This window comes from Equus przewalskii, chromosome 4, assembly GCF_037783145.1.
Source record: "Equus przewalskii isolate Varuska chromosome 4, EquPr2, whole genome shotgun sequence".
Taxonomy (NCBI): domain Eukaryota; kingdom Metazoa; phylum Chordata; class Mammalia; order Perissodactyla; family Equidae; genus Equus; species Equus przewalskii.
Window position 1 is genome coordinate 71,599,781 of NC_091834.1, and position 19,706 is coordinate 71,619,486.

General features: G+C 35.5%; 1 long non-coding RNA gene across 2 annotated transcripts in view; it reads right to left on the reverse strand.

Annotated features, from left to right (window-relative positions):
* Positions 1 to 16,327, reverse strand: part of LOC139082888 (uncharacterized) — a 33,911-nt gene extending 17,584 nt beyond the window's left edge. Inside the window, exons 1-3 of one of the 2 annotated variants that reach the window (XR_011539230.1) lie at positions 16,193 to 16,327; positions 15,507 to 15,660; positions 9,818 to 9,971 (exon numbers count right to left, since the gene is read on the reverse strand). This is a non-coding gene — a long non-coding RNA (uncharacterized lncRNA). Of the gene's footprint in view, positions 1 to 9,817; positions 9,972 to 15,506; positions 15,661 to 16,192 lie in introns of those variants that run through there. The other variant, XR_011539231.1, reaches the window with a different exon arrangement.
* Positions 16,328 to 19,706: the final 3,379 nt, after the last annotated feature.

Here is a 19,706-nt window from a genome sequence, read left to right on the forward strand (position 1 = left end):
AGAGGGGAAAAGAGAGAGGGGAAAGGAGAGAGGGGAAAGGAAGAGAGGGGAAAAGAGAGAGGGGAAAGGAAGGGAGAATAGGAGGAAGAGAAGGAGAAGGAGAAGAAAGGAGTCACAAAAGGGAAAAGTAAAGGCAAGAGATCTGAGTTCTTAACAGAATTACAGTGTCTGTTACAGCCCCTTCCCACCCTTGGGGTCTACGAGACAATCCTGTCTCCACTTAGTAAATTGCTTTGTTTTGCTTAAACTGAATCAAGTTGTTTTCTGTTACTTTAAACTGAAGAGGCTTAACTAATATACTATGATACTAGAAAGTAACCATCTAACAATTTAGTTAGGACAGTATTTCCGAAAGATAATCAACTAGAGAACACTCTCAAAATTATAATATGTTAATGAAACACCAACTGGAGCACAAAAACATTCGTGTAACAAACAGAATTTTAAAAATCACCATCATTCTGAAGAAACAGTTTGAGAAAAGTTGATAAAGGCAGAAAATGATCAGTAGAGTATGATTATTTATAAATATCAGCAAAACATCGAGAGTTTGAGGCACAGGAAAGGCATGCAAAAACAGGTGAAACAATTGAAAGTCATGGTTAATTCATATACAAGAGAAGATAGTACCGAAATAGATGTATGTAATAGATGGTGATCATTAACATCATGGAATAAAGAAACTATGAGAAACAATATTATTGATTCAAAAGAATATTTGCCACGTTTAAGACCATATTCATCAATGTTTCCAGCTACTAAAATTATGTTTGTTATTAATCGTGGGAAAGAAGAAAGTGTGAAATAATAATTGAAACTGTGTAATGAAATAATCAATATACATTTAGGACTCATCCATTAGACAATATATACTTTTTAAAAATGACTGGAGTAAATCAGTAAACAGTAAATGCAACAAAGAAACAATGATTAAATAGCTAGGAATTTCTAAACAAAATGAAAACGTGTAAGTGTGGGTAGAATGTATTGAGCTCAAAAGAAGGACTATAACAGAAGATACTGTTTAAAAATAGATTCTAGACTTAGTCACATGACCATGTTAAGTTGCAGTGACAACACTGATGTTTGAGACTCTGGGCAAACACTATTGCCTAACGCAGCTGATAAGATTAACCGGCTGAAGTTTTAAGCAATACGAAAACAAAATAAAAGTCATTTCCCAGTATTTGCACTAATAAAAGGGTGTTTTACTATGACATATATGCTAACATTTTAGACATTTAATTCTTTATGACATATAGGATGATCACTAATATATTATGTAACTAAGCACTTTAAAAATATTAAGCAAAAATCTGCAGTCATATTTACATTTAAGAATTACTGAAATTGTCTCATCCTTCTTATCTAATTCAATTTTACCTTATAATAATTCTTTAACTACTATATAATAAGAGCCCATTTTTAAAAATAAAAACTTGTCTTTAAGTTCAAATTTTCAAAAGGCATTTCATTGTTTAAAAAACCTACAAAATCTGTAGAGCTTTTACCACCAAAAGTTAGCAATTGCTTAACATGTAAAGTATGTACAAGTGTTCACAGTTGTGAACTAGAATCTACTTGTGCTCTCTTATGCATTTTTGTTATTTTCTAATGAACCCATCACAGATCCATGACGAAAAAGGATTTTGAAAGAATAAAGTTGAAAATGGTACTGAAAATGTGAGTGTTGATGTTGAATGTGATGTAATCAATCATATAATTTACTTAGATAGGAGTATGAATTTGTAAATTTCCTGAATTGTTAGTCCTATAAAAAAGAAACAAGCTACAAGAAATAAAGATGTTGGCAAATATAAATAAATTATTTAAAATGTGTACTGTATGATTTATGATGAGAGTGAATATATTCTCTCCCGGATCTGAGGTCTGGAATCGATCACAAATTGTAGTATGAAATCATCCTATCTCAAATGTCCCTTTGAAACATGTACACAAAAAAATTCTTTGAGAAAACTTTCTAAACTTTAGTAGACAAGTAGAATTCAAGAATCCCCAAAATGTATGTGCATGTAACAGAGAATGAAAATGCAAGAGTCAGGGAAAATGTTGTAGTGTTGTTTTAATTGCAAAGGTCAGAGCTGATAAAGTAATTGACAAGACATTTTTCAATCCTACTGCCAAAGAAATGGAGAAAGTGATTGTGAGAGAAAGAAATGGAATGTCATTAACTGGTATGCTTTTCCATACTTGATTTTTGCCCTGGGACATTGCTCATTCTCATGGTTGAATCCAATCTCCATTATCTCAAGGGGGAACAGAGAGCGAAGTTATCATTTTTTTTGTCTTTTTAAACTTAATAAACACTGTCTAAGGAGATTTTTTTCCAGTAACACCTATCCTCCCCTCCATCCTCTGAGTACCACCGCCAGATCCCATACACGTTTAATCAGGGAGGAGGAGAGACAAAGGACCCCCTCAGGTGGAATACTGGGATTGGAGATGGGGAGAGAGAATAAAATCCCATATAAAATTATGGGTCTAAAAGAAAAAGAGACTTGTTTTCTGCTCAGGAAACAGAAGCTTTCAGGAGCCCTGGAGGAAAGTAAATCTCTCACAGAGTTCTCTCACCCTCTGGGGCACAGGAGAGGCAGAGAGAGCTGCAGAGTAATGTCCAGGCAGAGACTCCATCCTTGCTCACCTGTGTATCCCTGACCCCGAGCACTGAATGTGCACAGAGTGTGCTACCAATAAATGTTTGTAGAACCAGATTATGGAAAGAAAAAAAAAGATACACCAAGTGGTTGGAGAAAAGTCTAAACTGGTGTCGAAACATAGGTATATATTAGGTTGTAATACTTGAGTGAAAGAATAGAAAAACATCATAATCAGAATGCTAATAAGGTAAAAGGAATGGGACTATAAACTCCTTGAGCGGAGAAAATATGTTTCCCTGTATCCGCCTTGACAGCGCCATGATTGCACATTATCGTATTTAGTAAGTGTTTGTTGAATGCAAAAAGGAATAAACAAATAAATGAATGAATCAACAAATGAATGAATAAAATCCAAAAGAAACCACCCCCTCCATACCCTCCCCCTTGTTTCTCAAGCTGGGTGACAGTGACGGCTCCTTCCCCATCCAGGAGAATACAGGAGGTTTACTCTCTGGAGACATTAAAGATGCAGAATGCCAGGAATAGCTGAGGGGGCGGCTGATGGACCATACCAAAAAAGGATGGAATGTCAGAATACTGCGAGTCAAATAAAGATTTTAGAGCTTGTCTGCAGAGAGAAAATATAGGTCAAATATGAAGGGTAGGAATAGAACTATGTCAGACTTCTCAATAGCAACCCTGGAAACTAGAAACAACGGAGCCATTTTCTAAAATTCTGAAGGGATATCATTTCCAACATAGCATTATGTAAACAGCCAAGCTATTTCTCAAGTGTAAGGGTAAATTAAACCACATGCAAGATCACAAACATTTCACATCCTGTGCACCCTCTTCTTTTGGAAACTGCTGAAGGGAGTAACTCAAGAAAAAGCCATGGAATTCCAGGCACGAGAGAGGCAAAGGGCACTCTGGGTGACAGGTGTGCAGCAGGACTAGATAGTGGATAGTTCAGACTGGAGCAGGAGGCCAGAGGCTCCCATGAAGGATGCCACCAAGGGAAGGAAGAAGAAAACCTACCTGGTGTGTTTGATCATATTGATGGTTTTATCGCTCCAGATGATTTGAGTCTAAGTTAATGATGAGAGTCAAAACTAAACAAATAGCAAAACAGAACAATATAACTTGTACAAGAATGTAATCAACCATGAGCAATGTTTACACAGCTATACTAGTGAAGACATCAGTTACTCACTGTAACTGAAAACCCTACGATAACCATATTTGAGAGATGGGGTGGAGAAGAAATGTGTATTGGTGGGGGTGGGAAGTATACAGTATAGCTAATTTTTATAATAGTAAGTCAGTAATGTCTGAATTTCAAAAACTTTAAATAGCTGTCGTAGCATATTTTTCAGAAGTATGGAAGAAAATAGCAGATGATACAACTAAGAGAGTTGAAAGTGGATACTCTGAAAAAATGGAATTGATGGTGGCAGGGTGAGCTGAGGACTGCTGTTGTTGGTGATAAACCTTATAATACAATTTGACTTTTTAAACTATGCATGAATTAATGTGACAAAATAAAAAGTTAAAAACTATCAAGGCATTGAAAGAAAAGACATGAATAAATAGAAAAATATAGGAAGTTCCTACACGGGAAGAAAAAGTACAACAAAGATAAGTTTCAAATTAAGAAAGAATAAAAATGTCCTAAAAGATGAGAAAGTTTATTCCCACTAATAATCTAATGAGTGTTAAAACTATAAGACTTCAATTCCCCTGTAAAATCAGCAAGGATTACAAAAGCTTAGTGTTGGCAAGGCTGTAGTAATATGGGAAAACAGACACAGCCTAAAGCAGTGAGGCACATTCTCCAGGCAATTCCACATCTAGAATCTATCTGGGCGAAATCATCACAGGTGTATATAAAGATGTACTTACTAAGATGTTTGTGGAAGGATTATCTTTATTAGGGACAAACTAAAACAAATGAAAAGTTCAGGAACATGATTAAATTAGCCAAGGCCTGTTGTCGTGATGAAATTTTTGTTGTTAAAGTAACCTTTTCTCCCCCAAAGTTTTTAAAGCCATAAGGAAATACTTATAAACTTAAATATAATCTCAAGATAGGTTATATCTAAGACATACACACATGGATACACACACGAATACATATGCATGTATTTATACATAGAAAAAATCCAGAAGTATGGTAAAATGCTAACAAACACTATTTTTAAAATTGTTGTATTATGGGTTATTTTGGATTTCTTCTTTAAGCTTTTCATCCTTTTCTAGGCTTCCTATAATTGATATGAATGATCTCTAAAATTAGAGTACATATGTATTATATGGAAAAATTTTATGTTTTGTTTTTAACAAGGATAGCTTCTACATTGAAATCTACGGGCAGGTAAAGATGAGAGCCATATGAAGAAAGAGAAACTAAAGGAACACAGTGGAAGAGCCTAGAACAGACTGCCTGGCCCGACAAAAGATGTGGGCATTGCTTTCTTAACACAGATTAAAAATCTCTCACAGAGAAAAGACAGAACAGTAATGGAGCACTTCCACTATAAAGACATCTGCTAGAAATCTCATTATACTAAAAAGCTGGGCATCAGACAAATTTTCGACTTGCCTTGCTGACAATTTCATCTCTCAGAAAGTAGTAGAAGCAAAATGTGGAACTGCTACTTAATTCTGACCAGAAAGAAAGAAGCGGTTGGTATTGTGAAGTGAGAGGAAATTAGACAAGGATGGTACACTAACAAGAACTCGTATCTCCTTGGACAACATACCTAAACCTTGTGGATCAGTGTATATCAGATTTTGATCTGAAAAAGAGCTGGAAGCTCAATGAGGATAGATGACCACAAATTCAACATCTACACAAATTCTGTATAACTGCGGGGAGGGGAGAAGAATGTTTATTTTGAACTGTTTACACTCTTGAACTAATAATTTTGCTTTGAAAATATCTGCAAAAAACATCTCTCAGAAATTATAAAAATATGCACACAGAGATGTTTGCATTATTTGCATTGTATAATAATGCATGTATAGCATTATTTGTCATTGCAGCAAAATATTAAAAACTCTATAAGTGTCCAAAAACAGGACAGCCTATTCACTCAATAGGGTGTTATACAATCATTATGATGATAATTAGAATTTATGCTTCTACATAAAATTGCTAATATTATCAACAACTTAATATGAGCTGAAAAAAGTCAAGATACAAAATTGTACAGACTCTATTATGTACTCAGAAATATAAATGTATATACATGAATATTTCATTCATTCCCTACAAATTTTAATTAAATGCCTCCTGATATCTACCAGGTACTAATCTAGGCACAAAGTGAACATTGAACAAAATAAATCAAATTCTTGTGCCCAAGGAATTTCCTTTCTAGTGGGAAAACACACAAAATATTTAGAGCAGTTATTTTGGAGTAGAAGAACTATAGGTGATAGATAAATGATTTTTTTGCTTCTTTCTCTGTACTTATCAAATATCCTACAGTGAATATATATTGCATTCATAACGGAAATATGAAAAGTTTTAAAATTATCTGAAATTCATGTATATTGAATAAAAGTATTATATCTTGATTTAATAAATGTGTAATGTCCTAATCAAGGAAGGTATTAGACTCTATTACGTGTTTTTCAGATTACCTCAATATTTTGCATACTTCCAGATACTTCATTTCAATTAGAAAAATTAGCAGACAGGAATGCATTCAGGGAAGAACGGCCTGGATGGTAGGAAATGTGAGAGATACATCAAAGGTGACAGAGTTGAGGGAATGGGACACTTAGAGTAAAAAAAAAAAACAAATAAAATGTGGTAGGAAGACTAGGAATTAGAAAATCTGAACTTAATTCTTGTCCCAGTATTCCCAATAAACCTCAGAATACTATTTCAACCCTCTGATTTCCAGGTGTGTGTGTGTATGTGTGTATGCATGCTTGCGCAGAATGAAGATAACATTTCCCCTATCTATCTTTAAAATTTTTTATAAGGATCAAGAACACAAAAAAGAGATAAAACGATCGTATTTGTAAAAGCACATGCTTATTAGAGGGGAAAAAAATCATGTAATATAGAATTTTTTATTGTGAAGAAATTTTTCTATAATATCAATACAGAATTAACTACTTTTAAATTTTTATATAAATCCTACAGATGTCTGTACACATATGCACATACATACATGAATCTGTTTATCTTTTAACCAAAACAGGATCACAATTTACAGAATACTTGGTAATCTGGCTGTGGAACTTGAATGACTACAATTGCATGTATTGTTCTGAAGAATGAAGTTTAGAATAATGGGTCAAATTTTTGACTCAGTCTGAGGTGTACATCAGTGAAACAGAATCCATCACTAGAAAAGAAAGAAAGAAAAAGCTGCAGTCTCGAAGCAGTCTTCAGGCAGTTACTAAATGACCATCTGATGTGGACATTTTGAAAGGAGCTCCCCAGGGAGGTTGGAGCAGATAGCTCTCAACTCTTTCCCACAATGAGACGCTATGATTTTATTTTGATTCCATAAATTGTCCACCAGGGCCTAGATATGGTGAAAGCAAGAAAATTAACATTTATTGAGGCTCCCATGCCCTTTGAGCTTTGCATTGACACATTATCTCATCTGATGCTAACAAGTCCATGAAGTAATTATATTTTACGGCTGAGGAATATGAGGCTCAGAAACACTAAGCAACCTGTCCAGAGACATATAGCCAGTAAGCTGCAGAAGCAGGGTTCAAACCGTTGTTTACATAAAGTGCATACTGTTTACCCTGTAACAGTGATTTTTCTAACTGTGTCCCATAACGCCCCAGGGTTCTGAGAAGATGCCTAGGAAGCTGCTACAGGAAGAAGAAGGATTTGAGTGAGTGTTGTTCTGGGACATATACCTGGCTTTAATCAGAACAGCACTGATTTATCTCTCATCTATTTGGGAGCTCATTTGAAACATTGATGTCACTGATTTAAAAAAAAAAAAAAAAGTATACCAACCACTGCAGCCTACATGTGTCTTTCCCTGTGCTTCTCAGTGAAGCCTAGAAGACTACACAAGTCTATGAGGTGAACAGATTAAAGCCAGTGGTTTGGTAAGTAAAGACTTAGAAGCACTATGGAGCCAAACGAAGATTCCGAGACTGAATCTAGGTGGTCTATAATGAACAGGAGCCACAAGAGGATGCCTGGAGGGACTTAATCCCAATGTCTGGGGGCCAGCGAGTTCAGGCAAAGCAGGCAGACCAAGACCACGTCATCCAAGGAAGCAACGACCGAGTGAATCAAGAGTCACATTTGCAAGCAGCTGTGTGCCCTCTCAACCTGCAGCCAGTCTCACATAAACTGAGGTGTTCCCACTTTGCCCGCTCTTCTTCTCATTCTAAACCTCTTTGAATGAACTCATCCTCTCCTGTGTCTTAACCACCACCTATATGCTTAAAATCCACAAATGTGTATCTGAAGCCCTTATGTCTATTAGGAACTTTAGAGCTACATATCCCATTGCTTGCTTTTTGTAGCCAAATGAATGTCCCATAGGCTCCTCAAATGCAATTCGTCTGATACCCCTTATTATCTTTTCCTTAAATCTCCCTCTTGTCCTCACATATTCCCTGTCTCTATAAGATCAGCTTCTACCCGATCATTAGAGGCAGAATCATGAGACAGCCTAAGAATTCCCCTCTCTCCTCCCAATCTCCAACCGGCTACTAAATCCTACCAGTTTCACCTTCTAAATTTTTCTCAGCTCCATCTTCCCTATTTTTATTAGCAGTGAATTGAGCCCTCATCATTTGTCACCTGCATTAGCCTGAGTGATCCTCACATATACCCTGCAGGGTCATATTTCAACCCCTGTCTTATATAGGCCCATCTCCTAGAAATGCCTTGCATAGGTCTATGTCCCATTCTGTACCAGATCAATTCCAAAATTCACCTGTTTGCCATCTTCTGCAAGGAATTTCCCAAAAATATCAAGTTGACTCAGCGGCCTTTCATCATGCACCCAAAGAACTTTGTGTATTGCTCTGGCATGGTTGTATAAAGTTATACTGGAAGTTTTTAGTTACGCTTGCTTTGAAGACAGAAACTGGATTTTTCATCTCTGTAACTCCAGTGTCTAGGTAATGGCTGGATTCTCAATAAGCTGATGCGAGCATGAACTAAACTGCCACACAAAAGCAAGTGAAGGCTGTTGGATGAGTTTTGGAAGCCAGGTGTGGAGTCCCAGAACTACTGGTACCTTCTATTTACCTCAGGCACAGGGAGGGGAGCGCTCCTGGGAGTTCCTGTATTCAATTTAATTCAGTAGACTTTCTTGGGAACCTTGTATATATTCCAAATGCAAGCATGAGGAGAACCAGTCCCCGCGGTTAGAAGCAAAGCTTTGAAAGACTACGTTAAGTTCTATCACCACTTGTCATCCGTGTCCTGTAGTAAGTCAGCCTAGTGTTGTGCCTGAATGTGAGGGGTCCGCTCTGAGACCACCAAGGCATGGGCTTACGCCATATAATCCTGACTTCATAACCCAGCCCAAGGCTTCTGGAAACCCAAGCCAGAAGAGCAGTATTTACGCACACACCCTACATGCAAAAACTTGTCCTATGAGGCAACAAGTTAGGTACTTGCTGAATGGGAGGAAAGGAGAGGAAAATACAGGAGAAAAAATTACATACCTAAAATATTATCACAACCACAAACAAAAATCTAGAAATTCAGTGTAAAAATTGTAGTCAAATATTGTATAATTTCCTGGTGACATCTGATATTCACAATTTTGGGAAAGACATCATTCCTTCCTATGAAATATATTTCACCAAATTTGAAACATAACTTTGTAGTGTGGGATCATTCGGTGGAAAGGATCAAAAGCTACTAGGTCAAGTAAAAAGGAAGTTATTTGAAGGTATTATCAAAGACAACCAAGGACAAGAAACATGTTAAAAGCTTGGGCACAAGAAGATTGGAACTGAAAGCCAAGACTCCAGATTAGTCTTTTCTATCATAAGTTATGGGTCCCCCATCTTTGTTTTTCCCTATGTATGGCTTTATGATTCCGATTTCTCGAAAGACTGGCTTATTCGGTTTCTTTGCGGATTCCATAACTTGAAAGCGACTTTGACATTACATGATATTAGCATCATCCTTGGCTTATCATGAATTTTCACATTAAACCCTTACCTTCATTCATTTCACTTACCCTCTCAGTGTCGCATCCTGAATGATTAGAAGAGAGAAGCAAATTATTTCGATTTCTTCCCAATCCCCACTCATGTCCAATCAGCTGTACATCAGGGATGGCCACTTGGTTTCTGAATCTTTTCCTTCTGGATGCTGTGAGTGGAACAGTTTCTCTTTAAAAAAAAAAAAAAAAAAGAGGTGCTTTGGCAGGAGGTATGTTGATGTGACCACTAAAATTGGAATGCTCATTATTCCTGAATTCTGAAAAAAAGTTACTTGGCACTTTTAAACCTTCTATGTGCTATAAGATGTATATTATTTTCTCTTTGCTCACAGAATTGTATGATTATATCATTTATAATATTGATTACAGTGATTAACGCCAAGATGATAAATCATCTCTAAGTTTATATCAGTCCTTTAACTATGACCTTGACTTTATAAATCAACAAAAAAATAAAAATAGACTAGAATAAAAACCTGTCAATTCCAAATCTCTTTTAGTCATAAAGCAGTCTGTATCAGTCAAGCTGAATGTCTCCTCAGTGTTGAGGGTAAGAGACAACCCTAGTTAATGTCTGTGAGTGTCAAATAAATTTTGTCTTAATTTTCTTCTCTTACAGGTGACAATCCAGCCATCTAGAAATTATTTTTCATTACAAATTTTCTAAAAGCAGAGGTAACTTAAACTGATTTTAAAAGCCCTCTACCACTAGGTGGCACCAAATAGCCACAATTCAATGACTATCCTAAAACCATACACGAGCCATTTAAGGATTGTCATTATTTGCTTATGAAGATATCTATAAAAATTAAAAACAAATCATTTGTTCTTTGTTTAGAATAAGCCATAAAGACAACACAATTTTTTCTAAGTAAATAAAATTCACTATTGTTCTTTTTTAATAAATTAAATATATTCATATAGCCTATTCGTTAGTAAATTCATGACAACATTTTTTGTTGAATTTCAAAATTCATTATTCTTGTCTCCCATTAAACTAGTCCAGTATTATAAATACCTGTTTTTCATTTGTTTAGAAATATGCAAGATGACCCTTTCTGGAGACTTTGTTTTTATTTTTTCAGATCTGGTTTTACTGAGTACTGTCCCTGTTACTACACAATGTGCCTTTATTTTAATAGTGATGTTCTCAGTCCAAGGATGCATTTGGATTATGACATAGGTGCTGTGGAAAGAGAAGCTTCTCCCCACCTACACTTGTAAATTTCCCTCTGTAATACAGGTCTCACCACACTACTTTAGGTTTTTGTCACCTTGAGGTTTGACTGCTGCCATGTCCTCTACCTTGGTTGACAGAGGAAGAGCCCTGGAATATTCAGCTAGTACAGAATGTGACAGCTTGTCTGTTTAGCAATGCCAACCACACAGAGCACATTATACGGATGCTCTGTGCACAGCTCAGGCTTCCAACAGTCATTCTAGATGTTCATTTTAATTTATAAAGCTCTCTGTGGCCTAGGACTTTTAAGTAAGTTATACCACATCCTCATTCCCTATCCTGGCAGTTAAGGCATTTTACCAGGTAGTTCTTGTACGCGATGATGAACTCAAAGTTAGAAGTTCTGGACTCTACCACCCAATTTCATTTTCTGGCTTGAACAGAGCTTATTTTGCATAATACAGAATTTCCTTGAAAATTTGGGTCCTTAATTTAGATTCTGCGAATAGAGTTTATTTGTGTAGAAGGAGACAGGGACTAGCGAAACACAGGGTCTTTTGAGTTTTTTAAACTGATGGAAATAACGTTTTAGCAATTGGTATTTATTACAAAAATTATAAGAAAAATGAAATTAACAGAACAGCAGAAAACAGCTCAAGTGTACCATAGTTCATTATGATTATCGTTCAGCAAATATTTATTGAAGGTTGAGTATGATTAAGATACTGTATTAGAAACTGAAACACATTGCAGCAAATTATATAAAATGATACTGCTATTAAGTGGATAATTGTAACAAACATAAAACAATAATATTGAATTACTAGTTTTTCATTGGAATTATGCAATATCTTTCCAAATAAGTTTTTGCTTTAGTAAAATATAAAATAAAGAAAGACATAAATATCTCAAGATTACAAACTTGCCTGGATTTCAAGCAACTAAAAAACCTGGTAACTAAATTCAATATGAATAAGTAAAAATAAATTAACTTCAATATGCTTAACATATAATACACACATATTGTGTGTGTGTAATTTTCACATTCAGAAACTACTGATTAGAAGAAAACAAGAGCTCAGCACGTGTTCTATTTCAAATCTGTGCCTTTTCCAGAAGCATGATTTTCAAATTCCTTCTATGTCCTGAAAAAGAAAAGCAAGTAAATTGAAGATTATATTCCCCTGACCAGAATCTAGAATGTCTGGGAGTCACTCATGATTTCCTACTTCCAAACATTAATTAATTTAAAGGCTATACGTTTATCAATAAAAAATAGGCTTTAAAAAAATGGCTGGGGAAATTGAAGTGGGAGAAATGAAATGTTAATATATACACATTTCTTGATTTTAATTATAAAAAAACTATGATTTCTCTAATCAGAAGTAGCAATAGTAAACAGTTTTTTTAACTGCCGGTGAGATGACTTTTGTAAAGATTATAACTTTAAAATGGAAAAATATTCTTTGCATAAATAAAAGCAATGTTTATTTTCACAAATTTCAATTACTAAAAGTGTTTTAAGTTATTGTACAACAAAAGAGCTCTAGATCTGCTCTGAAGTCCCTTCTGTTTTGTTTGCTCCTATCATCTCTCCTTTCAGTGTCTGTCATTACTTGTGGTTTTCTCTTTTCTGGATCAAAAATAGGTTTATATTTGGTTTTCTGATTATCTTCAGCCAGACTGGCCTTTCAGCTGTTGCTTCTCCAGGAGCGATGGAAATGCTGTATTGACAAAATACATCCTTGAACACTTCTGCCTAACGTTTACTAGGATACCCAGGTGATAGAGCATATGTTGCAGTTGGGTGTCATCTGTTTTCCACAAAAAGCTGACACAGAAAAACTGACTAATAATGAGTATTAGTTTCAATGACCAAACAGTGTCTTCTCTCTAGAGCTGCATTATTAGAGGTACTATTATGACTTTGCATGTTTGTAAAGACGCACGGAAGTAACTGATGAAATCTGTTCTGTTGCAAAGTCAGCAGTCTCAGAAGTAAGCTATGTTTCCCCTATAACGTATAGAACTATGTAACACTAAAACAGCAACTAAAAGGAAGAGGAGGAATTTCACAAACACATCCTTCTGAATACATAAGTCTCACATAGCCATATATTAGTGCACCATTGTTAACCGACTACAAAAATAACATGGATTTCTGAAAGTATACCATCAAAGGGGCCAGCCACGTGGCTTAGTGGTTAAGCCTGGAATGCTTGGCTTCAGCGGCCCAAATTCGCAGGTTCAGATCTCCAGCATGGACCTACACCACTTGCCAAGCCATGCTAGGGCAGCAATCCACATATAAAGTGGAGGAAGATTGGCACAGATGTTGGCTCAGGGATAATCTTCCTCAAGCGAAAAAAGAGGAAGATTAGCAACAGATGTCAGCTTAGAGCAAATTTCCTCACCAAAAAAAATATATATATATACCATTAAAAATGTATCCAGAGATGGTTAAGCAAATCCTTTTGATTTAGTTTCATAGCTTTAATCTCCAATGAACAATAATAATGGCTAATATTTTTAGAGAATTTACTCAATGTATCAGAAACTATACTAAGCATTTAACATCCATTATCTTTTAGGTTTGAACACAGACAATCAGATGAGAGAAATTGTATTTTAATTATTTCAATATAGAATTCTGTATTTAATAGCATAGCTTTCATATCAATTTAATTAATATTTTTAACCAATAGACAATGCTTTATTTTTTATATTATTATCTTTCATCATTATGATAATCCCATTTTATTGGCTTCATTTTGTTTTGTCATTGCTATTCCTTTTATTTATGTAACCATTCATTAGCATATCCTTATTGGAAAAGATTCAAGCAATAGGTATAAAAGACCAAAGTCCCCTCCCACCTCTCAGCTCCAAGTTCCCATCTGAAAGACAACATCGGTTGAAATTCTGTTGTATGCCCTTCCAGTCCTTTTGTTAACAATTAACACACGTACACATAGAAATATCTCATGAAAACATAATTATGCTATGCCCATTTTTCTAGTACTCTTTTAAATATCTAACACACATACATATGTACACATAGAAATATCATTTTCATGTAATCATAATTATACCATACTCATTCTTTCAATATTGTCTTTTAGAAATTATCTACCTTATACTTTCCTCTAAGTGGATATGGATCTTCCACTTTTTTTCAGCTGTTGTCTAATATTTCATAAATTGAATGCACCATATTTATTGAATCCCTCACCTACTCAACAAATATATAGGGCATCTTCACTTTTATTTCGCTATTATAAACAATTCTGAAAGTGACATCCTTAAACGTATTACTTCTGTACACACAAGTGAGTCTTTCTTTAAAACAGATTCCTTGAAATGGACTTGCTTAGTCCAAGAGTATATATATGATACATGTATGTATACATATGCAATCATGTACATAAATACATATAATTTTTTTAAATGTTGGTACCTACCACTCAACTGACCTTCCAAAAGACTTTAACCCTTTGTACTCTCACCAATACTGTAATGATAGTACATAGTTTTCTGCGTGCTTGCAAACACTATAATTGAGCAATTTGGGGTTTTTTTGTGAATCTGATTGGAAACTATATTTGATCATTGTTTTAATATCCATATTTCTGACTACTGGAGAGAAAATTTATCTTTCTTGGTAAAATAGAAACTTTTTCATTCTCTAAGTTCATACATTGCTATAATATGTCCAGATATAATATGTCCAGGTAATACAGTGATTTCTTTTACATTTTATATATTTTGTCAACGTTTAAGTATTAAGAGGTTTAGGTAAAAATACAAATTTACAGCTTCTCTTTAAAAATGAGAAGATCTGGCAACACTAAGCCTATATTCCTTAGTGGTATAATGCCCTGCCACTGAACAGTGGGTATACCATCTAGATGGATTGTGGCCCCAAGATGGCTTGAGTTTCTCAGTTCTATTTCCTCCAAAGCCCTTAGACAATTTGACTTGGCTACCCCTGAACTAACTATACCTTAACCTTTTTAAACCAAAAGTTCACCTTTTATTTGTTTTCTCCAGTGACGAAATAATCGCCAAGTCTACTTAATTTGCAAAATATAAGTGGAAAACATGGTATTGTCAGATGATTCCTTCCAAAAATGTACTTTTCTATCAATAGTTTAGAGCCACCCCTCTGGGGGTTTTTTGGTGAAAAATAAATTGCGTTAATGTATGACTACATAATATATGATGAGAGCTTTTGCTTCTATGAGTAACAATAGACCAATACCAGATGCAACTGAAGACATTTGAGTTAGACATCTTCACTGAGTCAATGTAATATTTTAAGCCTGACACCCATTTTAAAGTAACAGATACCAAAAAATGATTTTAACTGATAGTTTAAATACTCACAAACTGTTATATGCTAAATTATCTCCTTAAATAATACCTTGAACAATAACCTCATCCAATTATAAAGTACCTGGCTAAAATATTTTTTGTTTTGCAGTCTCCATTTCACAAAGGACACACGGCCACAACAGTGCTTACCTGTGGCTTGCCAGGTCAAAGGAATTTCCCTTTTATCTGTCAACCAAAGTTGGCAGTTAGAGGAGGATTCCCTCCAGGGTGGGCAGGGGCTACTGCTCTGCTTGCAGAAGGGACTCTCTGGTGGAGCATAGGCTCTGTGCCTGGAGAGCAGCCCCTTGAAGCCAAACCAAAAGGAAGGTCTGAGCAGTGGAATCAAGGACAGATATGTTCATTTCCTTCCATTGTTCTCTTTTACTTATCAGATATATATTATTACCAAAAGAAAACAAATTTAAAATTCTAAGCAATTATATTTTTATGTAAGATCTGTGAGTTGGCAATTCCATGTACATACCCAGCATCATCTCTATCTCGAATAATTTCTCACGATGCTTTTGAACTCATTATTTATCAATATTAGTTGACATCTTCTATGTGCCAGAGACTGTACTAAGTGCCAGTTATAAAAGGGTGAGCAAGACACATCAGGTCTCTGCAATCATGTGACTTCCATCCAAATAAGAGGGAGAACTAATAAACAAACACAAACTTGTTGACTTAATTAATTAGCTAATTAAAGAAGAAAACATTTCCGATAATGATAAGGTGCTATGAAGCACGGCAAAGGGACTGAGAAAGATGAGATGGTGTAGAGAATGGAAAACAAACACAAATAGACATCTCAAAAACTGTTTTATATAACTCACCTCTAGGGAGCCATCCCCAATTACAGGCACCACAATTCTCTGAAGATATTCATAAAGTAGAATGTGCTTCTCTGAAAGAAACAGCATAGCGAGGGATTGGAAGAACACGCCATACAAGGAATGGCTGAAAGAAATGGTGATATTTGGACTCAAAAGAAAATAGTAAAAGGAGAAGCATGACACTTATGTTTAGGTATTTGGAAAGTTTCATTTGAAATAAAAGGAACAGAACAATTTTATATTTCATATAGGAGGAACTAGACTAGGAAGAATAGGAGAAAAGATGAAATTAGTATTTATTGCATCTTCTGTATGTACCCAGAATTATATGTCGTTTTGCAAATATTTAATATTGTCATGATTCTTTTGGGATTTTTCATTTATTCCTTTTTATCAGATCACTGAGGTTCACGAAGTTAAAAAACATGCTCAGATTCACACAGGCAGTGAATGGTGAAGCTGGAATTGGGGCTCAGACCTTCTCCAAAGCTAATGTTCTTTCCTGAACATCCTGATTACTTTCCTACACCCTGATACCTCTTGATTTTGGCTAAATACGAAACAGAACTTTCTGACATCTAAAACTGCCCCATCTGATGAAGTAGTGGACTTCCCATCAGCGGAATTGTTACTGAAGAGGTACCTCTGGTGGGATTCTGGCACTGCGTGGTCTCCTACTATCCTAAGAGACTGCAATTTTCACTCACTGAGTTAGGGAGTCATACTCCACAGCACCCTATCCAATTGGTTGGAACGACACACAGCAGCACAGTTTACTGCACAGGATTAGCAAATCATCACCCATTAGCGATCTAGACCCTGTAGGATTTGGGAGCCTGTTCCATAAGTAGGAAACCCTGGAATAGAATAAGAGTACTGTATTAGACACCAAAGGGAAGTGACCTAGTCTCAAAGAAAAACTTCACCTTGTTCACAATTTTGACTGGGACCAGATTGCAAAACACATTCCGAATCCTGGTATGGTTTTCATTTTCCAAGGTTGCAATTACCTAGGGAAATCAAGTCTAAATATTTAGGCCCCACAAGAATGATAAAAATCTTTTGTCATAGTAGGAATATTTTTTTTTTCTTCTTTATCTCCCCAAATCCCCCCTGGTACATGTATATCTTAGTTGCAGGTAGGAATTTTTGTTATGACTCGTTTTGTAAACATCTCCTCAAATAGGATACAAACAGGATATTTCACATTTCACATTGCTTCTATCTGTCAGTAATGACTGGTATCTCCACCTTAGGTAAAATTATCAAAAAGCCACGTGTCTTCAGTTTAGTAAGTAGTTCTTTTCAGTTGACGAAACAAAACATGCCCTTTAAATCTTAGTTTTAAGTGTGTTGTGAGTTTTGAATTCAAAACAAAATTAAGTTTTTAAAGTCGTTTAAAAAATCTAACTGTGGCATTTAACACAAAATATTCTGTGGTTAAGAACTTCAGGGGCAGGCCCCTCGGCCGAGTGGTTAAGTTCACACACCCTACTTTGGCAGCCTGTAGTTTCACCGGTTTGCATCCTGGGCGCAACATGGCACAGCTCATCAGGCCATGCTGAGGTGGTGTACATAGCACAGCCAGAGGCACTCACAACTAGAATACACAGCCATGTACTGGGGGGCTTTGCGGAGAAGAAGAAGAAGAAGAAAAGAAGAAAGAACTTCATAGTTCGGTTTTGCGCTGTATGGAGAAATATCTCTTTATTGGTTTTAAATTTACATGCCATTAATATCATCCAGTAACTATTTTAAACATGTTATTGGATTGGTTCAAAGAAGAAATTAATCAGCTTACTCTACATCTTTTATAATGTTAACTTTATTTACTTTCCTTTTGCAAGGTTACATAGTCCTAGTTGCTGCTGCTTCTCATCATTACACATGTAAGTCCTGCCATCGCTTCAACCCTACCTTTGCCTTCACTGGCCCTCTTAATTACATATTCTAAGTAACATGGGCAACACTGAGGTTGGGCCTCACTTAGCTAATGAGATTGGACTAACTCATGGCCCAGGGTAACTTGGTTTGCTAATTTCTTAAAATTAGTAGTGCTAGTTTAAAAACTTTAAGAGTGATACGAAAGAGGGAAAATTAAGGTAGTTTGCCTTTAGTTCCACTTGAGTTCGGGAACCTGGCATTAAAGAGGCCAACTAGAATCCAAATGAATATTAATTTAACAATTAATGAGCAGAAGACAGAATGGGGGGAAAATCTTCAGAAAGACTATCAATGCATTTTTGTACTTTCTACCATTCTCCAAACTTTAATTTGTGAGGACATGTTTCATCACACTTTCAAATTAGCCTAGATTCTATAAATTTTTCTTTTTCATTAATTTTGCCTGCAAGGTATACAGCTGCCAAATATTTCATGTAGCAATTTTATACCATCCATTCACGTATAATAAAAGAAAAATAGTATTCTTCTAAACCCAGTGTGTGCACACATATACATGCACACACATATCCAGTGATATAGCAAAAAATGTTTCTGTAAAGATTGTTAGCAATATATCATGCTGAAATTATTAAAATATAGTAAAATAATGTTTTATTAGTAGTATTTATATTAAAATACTAACACTGCATGTGTGAAAAATAAAGTCATATTGCCACTCTCAAATATGCAGGTGATTTCACCAATAGAAGCAGTATCTATATAAATAGCATGAAGATAGAAACGGCATTATCATTCATTCAATCAACAAATATTTATTGATTGTTTACCAAGTGTTCGATTAGGTCATGGGAACATATTGATGAATAAAATTATTCCTGCAATTGAAAAGCTTACCTTCTAGCTGGGAAACAGACATAAACAGATGATTTCTAAAACCATGTGGACTAATGGATAAAGAAGATGTGGTTTATATACATAATGGAATACTACTCAGCCATAAGAAATGATGAAATCCAGTCATTTGTGACAACATGGATGGACCTTGAGGATACTATGCTAAGCGAAATAAGTCAGAGGGAGAAATTCAAATACCACATGATCTCACTCATAAGTACAAGATAAAAACAACGACAAACAAACACATAGCAACAGAGATTGGATTGGTGGTTACCATAGGGGAAGGGGGGAGGGGGGAGGGCGAAAGGGGTGATTAGGCTCGCATGTATGGTGATGGACTATAATTAGTTTTTGGGTGGTGAACATGATGTAATCGGCACAGAATTTGAAATATATTACCATGTACTTCTGAAAGCTATATAGTGTTATAATCCAATGTTACTGCAATAAAAAAATGAAAAATTAAAAAAACTTTAGAAACTGACCATGTGAAAAAAATTAAAATAGAAAAAAATAAAACCATGTGCTATAACAATGGTTTTCAGAGAGTGGTCTGCAGACCAGCATCATTAGCATCCCCTGGGAACTTAGACATGCAAATTCCCTGTTTGCACTGTAGACCCACAGAATCAGAATCTCTCCAGATATTCTGATAAAGTTTGAGAACCACTGTGCTACACTTCTAGGTAATCCATAGTAAGTAAAATTTATG